Source organism: Heteronotia binoei, chromosome 13 (assembly GCF_032191835.1).
Source record: "Heteronotia binoei isolate CCM8104 ecotype False Entrance Well chromosome 13, APGP_CSIRO_Hbin_v1, whole genome shotgun sequence".
NCBI lineage: Eukaryota > Metazoa > Chordata > Lepidosauria > Squamata > Gekkonidae > Heteronotia > Heteronotia binoei.
This window is the reverse complement of record NC_083235.1, coordinates 56,580,553-56,587,962: the sequence shown is the minus strand read 5'-3', so window position 1 is coordinate 56,587,962 and position 7,410 is coordinate 56,580,553. Positions and strand designations below refer to the sequence as shown.

The window sequence follows — 7,410 nt, the reverse complement described above, 5'->3', positions numbered from 1 at the left end:
CTGCTCAAATGAAAACCCATCTGGCTTCATATTGTCTACTGAAGTTTCAGAAAATTCCAAGACTAACCAGCAGAGCCTTATGCTCTCTCGGGATAGGGTAAATCTGACCTCTATACAGATCCAAACACAAATACCTAAACACCAGAAATAATTTGTCTGAATCTCAGGTATTACCTAGCAGAGAGATCTGTTTAGGCCAAATTCCCCATGCTCCTTATTTAGAACTTCTCTCAATCTACAGCTTCTTCTTATTTACCATTTCTAGGCATGAAAGCAAGCAGAAGCAGGCTATGGCAAACTACCTCTGAACACCTCTTGCCATGAAAATCTGTGACTTGACATCACTTTCCACCACAAGAGTTTGATGTGGGGAGAACTCTGCTGCACGGGGGAGGCTGGGAGGATCTTTGGATGCACTCCCAGCTCACATTCAATTCCATGTAACTAAGCCCTTCTGTTTTCTGATTGCTAAATTAGAATTGGTATTTTTAAACATATAGCGACATCTAGAGGCAGGATTCTGAACAGTATTTTGTTTATTGTTGTTCAGTCGCACAGTCGAGTCCGACTCTTTGCGACCCCATGGACAAAGTCACGCCAGGCCCTCCTTTCTTCCACCATCCTCCAAAGTCTGTTCAAATTCGTGTTAGTTACATCAGTAATGCTGTCCAGCCATCTCGTCTTTTGCCATCCCCTTCTCCTTTTGCCTTCTGTCTTTCCCAGCATCAGAATCTTCTCCAGTGAGTGCTCCCTTCTCAGGGCTTTTTTTGTACAAAAAGTCCAGCTGGAACTCATTTGCATGTTAGGCTACACACCCCTCACACCAAGCCAGTCAGATCTACATTCCTGTGCGTTCCTGCTCAGAAAAAGCTCTGGAAACAAGGATTTTCATAAAATTCCCCTCACCTCCCTGAGTTGAAGCATTTGAATTTCTTATAATCAAAGCATAGTGTTTGATGGCCCTTTGGGACAGACACTGTGCCATGCTATTGCCCTCAAGCCAAGCAGGAATGCAAATATGACAACTAGCATGGATAGACATCACTCCCTTTGAACCCTGGCCAAGCCAGCTGGAACCCTAGCCAAGCCAGCTGGAACTGTGTTCCTGTTCAAAAAAAGTCCTGTCCCTTCTCATTTGGTAGCCAAAATATTTGAGCTTCAGCTTCAGCATCTGACCTTCCAGGGAACAGTCTGGGTTGATTTCCCTTAGGACTGACTGATTTGATCTTCTTGCAGTCCAAGGGACTCTCAAGATTCTTCTCTAGCACCACAGCTCAAAAGAATCTATTCTGCGCTCGGCCTTCCTTATGGCCCAGCTCTCACAGCCATACATTACTACTGGGAATACCATTGCTTTGACTATACGGACTTTTGTTGGCAGGGTGATGTCTCTACTTTTTATTATACTGCCCAGGTATGCCATAGCTGTCCTCCCAAGGAGCAAACGTCTTTTAATTTCATGGCTACAGTCACCATCTGCAGTAATCTTGGACCCCAGAAATGTGAAGTCTGTCACTATTTCCATGTCTCCCCCTTCTATTTGCCAAGGTGTGATGGGGCCAGATGCCATGATCTTAGTTTTTTTGATGTTGAGTTTCAAGCCTACTTTTGTGCTCTCCTCTTTCACCCTCAACAAGAGGTTATTTAGGTCCTCTTGACTTTCTGCCATTAGAGTGGTATCATCTGCATATCTGAGGTTGTTGATGTTTTTCCTGGCAATCTTAATTCTGGCTTGTGCTTCATCCAGGCCAGCATTCCTCATGATGTACTCTGCATACAAATTAAATAAGCTGGGTGACAATATACATCCTTATCGAACTCCTTTTCCTATTCTAAACCAATCAGTTGTTCCATATCCTGTTCTTACCGTTGCTTCTGACCGAGAGCCAGTTTGGTGTAGTGGTTAAGTGTGCGGACTCTTATCTGGGAGAACCGGGTTTGATTCCCCACTCCTCCACTTGCACCTGCTGAAATGGCCTTGGGTCAGCCATAGCCCTGGCAGAGGTTGTCCTTGAAAGGGCAGCTGCTGTGAGACCCCTCTCCAGCCCCACCCACCTCACAGGGTGTCTGTTGTGGGGGAGGAAGGTAAAGGAGATTGTGAGCCACTCTGAGACTCTTTGGAGTGGAGGGCGGGATATAAATCCAATATCATCTTCTTCTTCTTCTTGACCCCTATACAGGTTTCTCAGGAGAGATGTGAGGTGGTCTGGTACTCCCATCTCACATTGTCACAGTTTGTTGTGATCCACACAACAAGGGACGGTGGCTCAGTGGTAGAGCATCTGCTTTGGAAGCAGAAGGTCCCAGGTTCAATTCCCGGCATCTCCAAAAAAGGGTCCAAGCAAATAGGTGTGAAAAACCTCAGCTTGAGACCCTGGAGAGCCGCTGCCAGTCTGAGAAGACAATACTGACTTTGATGGACCAAAAGTCTGATTCAGTATAAGGCAGCTTCATATATTCATATGTTCAAAGGCTTTAGCGTAGTCAATGAAGCAGAAACAGATGTTTTTCTGATACCCCCGTGCTTTCTCCATAATCAAGCGAATGTTGGCAATTTGATCTCTAGTTCCTCGACCTCTCCGAAACCCAGCTTGAACTTCTGGTAGTTTCTGATCGACATACTGCTGAAGCCTTGCTTGTAGGATCTTTAACATGAGCTTGCTAGCAGGTGAAATGGGTGCAATGGTGCGATAGTTTGAACATTCCTTGGCATTGCTCTTCTTTGGGATTGGAATATAAAATGATCTTTTCCAATCCTGTGGCCACTGTTGCATTTTCCAGATTTGTTGACATAATGTGTGCATCACTTTAACAGCATCATCTTTTAGGACTTTGAATAGCTCAACTCAAAATTTAGTTTGTACCCAACCCATACACAGACTTTTCTGCAAGGCTTACCCCCGCCCCCCGCAGAAAAAGAGGTGCCAGAAAAAGAGGTGCCAGAACTCTGAAAAGGAAAATGAAGGAGAAACACATGGGTGCCCTTCATGAACTTTAATATCTTTTTTTGAAAATTTGAAAATTTTGCTTCCATGAAAAGGTTCTGTTACCCCTGACAGAATTATTAATTATTGCCTTTTATCTTTATTTGGGGGAATTCGTTTCAAAAGGCAGAGTGTAGTGAGAGGTGGAGTAGAGCAGGACCTATTATCTATGTTTATGGAGATAGTCCCAAATAGACCCTCCTATTAAAGCCAGTAACCAGTCCAATTATACGAAAGAAAAGGAATTTTTATTTAAAAGATAATAATAGTAGTAGTAGTAAGTATTTTAACCACACTCAAACAGAATTTAAACTAGCACACATTCAAGATCATCAGGAAAAATAGTAGTTAGCAAGACTGAGAGCATGGTGTGTGTGTGTGTGTGTGTGGTGGGTGGGTTTCATAGCTACTGGTCTGAAGAGTAGACATCCATGAGGAGAAGGACAAGATGACCAGCATCTTGGGTGTGGAATCCAGGAACACACAAAACACACTGAGCATGGGCAAAGTTGGGTCTATTTGTACCCAAAAATGTATCCTGAAGGTATGGCTGGGTGTGTTAAGTGGTTTATACAATAGTTTGATGGGATTCCCATTGTGTAGTGAGGGTGAGTTGAATTCTTCCCAGGTGCTAGACACACAAGTGTAATGTTCTATGTTCTATCCAGTCCAACACTCTGTGTCACACAGTGGCAAAATTTTTTATATATACACACACACTGTGGCTAATAGCCACTGATGGACCTCTGCTCCATATTTTTATGTAAACCCCTCTTGAAGGTGGCTATGCTTATGGCCGCCACCACCTCCTGTGGCAGTGAATTCCACATGTTAATCACCCTTTGGGCGAAGAAGTAATTCCTTTTATCCGTTTTAACCTGTCTGCTCAGCAATTTCATCGAATGCCCACGAGTTCTTGTATTGTGAGAAAGGGAGAAAAGTACTTCTTTCTCTACTTTCTCCATACCATGCATTATCTTGTAAACCTCTATCATGTCACCCCATAGTCGACGTTTCTCCAAGCTAAAGAGTCCCAAGCGTTTCAACCTTTCTTCATAGGGAAAGTGTTCCAGCCCTTTAATCATTCTAGTTGCCCTTTTCTGGACTTTCTCCAGTGCTATAATATCCTTTTTGAGGTGCGGTGACCAGAACTGCACACAGTATATGCTGACATCATGGTGCCTATAGGCACATGAGGGACTCCTGATCTAGCATACTTAAAGCAATCGATTAGAAAATTATAGCTCCAGTGTCTAGAAAATTGGTCAAGCTGAACATTATTCAAGTCTTCTGTGGGTTATAATTTAATAGTGATTATCAATGGATGTCCAATTTTTTTATTGCTGTTTTCTATGTTCTTTTCCACATTCTGTTTTAACCCTTAATCACTTTCCCATTTATTAGAGGTTAATCTAGTTTGTAGCATTGCTAATAAACTGGCTGGTCTCTGCCCTACATGAATGATGCAGACAGCAAAGCAGAGGCTCCGCAGGTATACAGAAAAATGACTTTGTATATTATCAAAAAACTCTCCAAAATGTCTGTGGAGACTTCATCTAGGGTAGAATGTTAAGAGTAGCCAAGGCCCAGTTAAAGGAAAATTGGAGCGGAAGAATCTTGAAGGGGGAAATGGAAGGTGCAGTGAAAGATTTCCATATGTTCCTTACCACACGTCCTCATGAATTGCCTGCAGCCTGTGCCAGTCTATTTAACAGTGTGTGAGTGCCCAATATCCTTGCGACAGTTTTTAAAAATGGAGAATCAAAAACTTGCATAGGTGGATCTTGTGAATTAGGCCTGGCTCCAACACCCAATGGACAGTTAGCTGTGCACAACTCTTCTTATGCCCAAGGACAATATAAACCTCTTATGACGGTAGACTGCTGGCCCAGGCCCACATTCAGCCCCCCCCCATCAACGTAGCTTTCAAGGTACAAATGAGAGAATAACCAAGGTCAAGCCCTAACACTATAAATTTGACATCATGCAATAATTGCACTTCGCCAATTTCTGAACAAATCATATCCACTCAAATTCATCTCTCCTCCATGCCTGCCAGTTTCTCTCTCTCTGCCCCCAACATCAACATTCTCTTTCTACCTCCCCATCCCAGCTTGCTCCCTGCCTGGTTCCCTTGCCAGTTTGCCCAGAACTGCTTTGGGCGGCCCCATCAAGCTTCCCACCCTTGCTTGGAGCAGCTCCAGGCAGGCCCACCAAGCTTCCCTTCTGGCTCTTGGTTGCTTATCTAGAGCTGTTCCAGGAGGCCTCCTCCATCCGCCACTTTCCCCTAGCTTTCGGCAGCTGACTTGGCGTGGCTCCCAGTGGGTCAGTCCTGGTGGTGGCTTCCAGGCTTCTGCTGTGCAGCCTTTGCCACCAGAAATTTCAAATATGTGTTGTGTCTGCCTGCACAGATGGGGTATACAGGTGGACGCTGAGCATGCTTAATAGCTTTATGTATATTCACTTTCATGCCCAGCATAGGTAATTGCTTCATTTGCATGGACATGGAATACATGTTAAAGGTGGGGGCTCATTATGTTGATATGTAAATTGTTTAAGGTGGACTGGGAAGTTGTAAACCTTGCTCTCTCATCCAATGAGAGGGACAAGGGAGGAGCTTGTGGCCAGTATTTAATTCTGTACTTTGAGCTTGCCTTGGGAGTACAGCTCCTACTGGTATCAGTAAAAACTTTGGAATAGATCTACCCAACTTCATTTTTCTTTTTGGGGGTTCAAGGGGAACCTATTTATCCCAGTATCCTCATAGAAAAATCTGTTTTGATTAGTGCTCCTCTCAAGAGCTAAAGCAAACCAAGTACCCATGTTGTTATTCAGTGGCTACATTTGATAGATGCAGAACTCATCACAGCCAGTAAGGCTTCAAAGGGCAGAATTCCACTGCTCCAGATAAAGCACACTAGATAGAAGAATGACCTAGCTAACACTGCAATGAAAATGAATGTCATAAGGTTGTAAAGGAATTTGAACATTACAAGATATACAGAAGCTCATGGAACACAACAACATCTGAACAGCAGGTCCACCTCCTATTGCCATAAAGTCAGAGCTGTCAAACAATACAAAAAGACCACAGCAGATTGGTATATTTCGAACAAAGGCAAAAGACATCTGTGGTACACTGAAAATAAATCTATTTGTTTTCAATTACAGTGAGTCACACCTTCTGTGTCCAGAATAGATGGAAATGTATTGGTGTTTTGTACCAAACTTTTCATTCTGATTTATTTTATAGGAAACAAGAAGTGCATTTTGGCCATGCTGTGAATTTTAGTGCCTTATTTCCAACCAGTTTACAGGCCTCTCCTTAGCAGATATAATACATACCTTTATATTCCAGACTGCTGTAGTTCTCCACAGTTTTACAAGTACTAGTTTGAGAATTAACAATATATGTTCTCAGCCACTTTTGGCTTCCTCTAGAGCAGGTATGTCCAACAGGTAGATCACGATCTACCAGTAGATCGTGGGGTCAGAGGTAGATCACCAGCCCCGCTTGGTCTTATGGTTTGCTGGACAGGTGTTTGAGGTTTTTTTGATGATTGTTTGGTGCGGTGATATTTGATTATTGGCCTCAGTATGATGAATTCTTATTTTTACTTTTAGAACTGCATGTGTGGTTTTGGCATCATCCAGAGATCTTCAGTCCCTGTTGATCTTTCATACTTTGGACCAGTATTGGACCAGTTTTGGACCAGATTCAGCCAGTGTTAACTTAGCACCCCAGCCACCCCAGTATAACAAAAATGAGTGTTCCAAAGAAGAGCAAAACCTACCACTTTCATGATGAATGGGAAATGGACTACTTCATCATGGTGAAAGACAAGTGTTGTTGTCTACTTTGTAACACCGCTGTATCCTTGCCCAAAAAGGGTAATGTGGAGCGTCATTATAAGGCTCTGCATAGCAATAAGTTTGATGCCGATTTTCCACCCAAAAGTGAAATTCGTAAAATGAAGCTCAAAGAACTTAAATCTAAATTGGCTACACAGCAACAGTTGATGGCGAAACCAAGGTCACATTCGGTCAATGCAACCATGGCATCCTTCAAGGACAGCAACCTGATTGCAAACTTTTCAATGAAGAAAGAAAGAAATGCAAACCTTTCAATGAAAGAGAATTTGTAAAAGATTGTTTTCTTGAAGCAGCAGACAATCTTTTTGAAGGATTTAAGAATAAGAAAGATCATAGCTGCTGTTCAAGATGTACAATTGTCAAGAAACACCGTCGTGTGGCAAATTGAAAAGATGTGTGGAGACACAACTGAACAATTGTTGCAGGATGTTTCAGTTTGTGTTGCTTTCTCACTCCAACTGGATGAATCTACAGACATAAGAGACATAGCCCAGTTACTAGTCTTTATCCGGATGGTTATTGAAGACTTCAGTGTTAAAGAACTACTTGGAAT

The 7,410-nt window shown here is 42.8% G+C and overlaps 1 non-coding gene across 1 annotated transcript; it reads left to right on the top strand.

Annotated features, from left to right (window-relative positions):
* The first annotated feature begins 2,261 nt into the window (after nucleotides 1-2,261).
* Nucleotides 2,262-2,328, top strand: TRNAP-UGG (transfer RNA proline (anticodon UGG)). The gene has a single exon. It is a non-coding gene; the product is annotated as a tRNA-Pro (tRNA).
* Nucleotides 2,329-7,410: the final 5,082 nt, after the last annotated feature.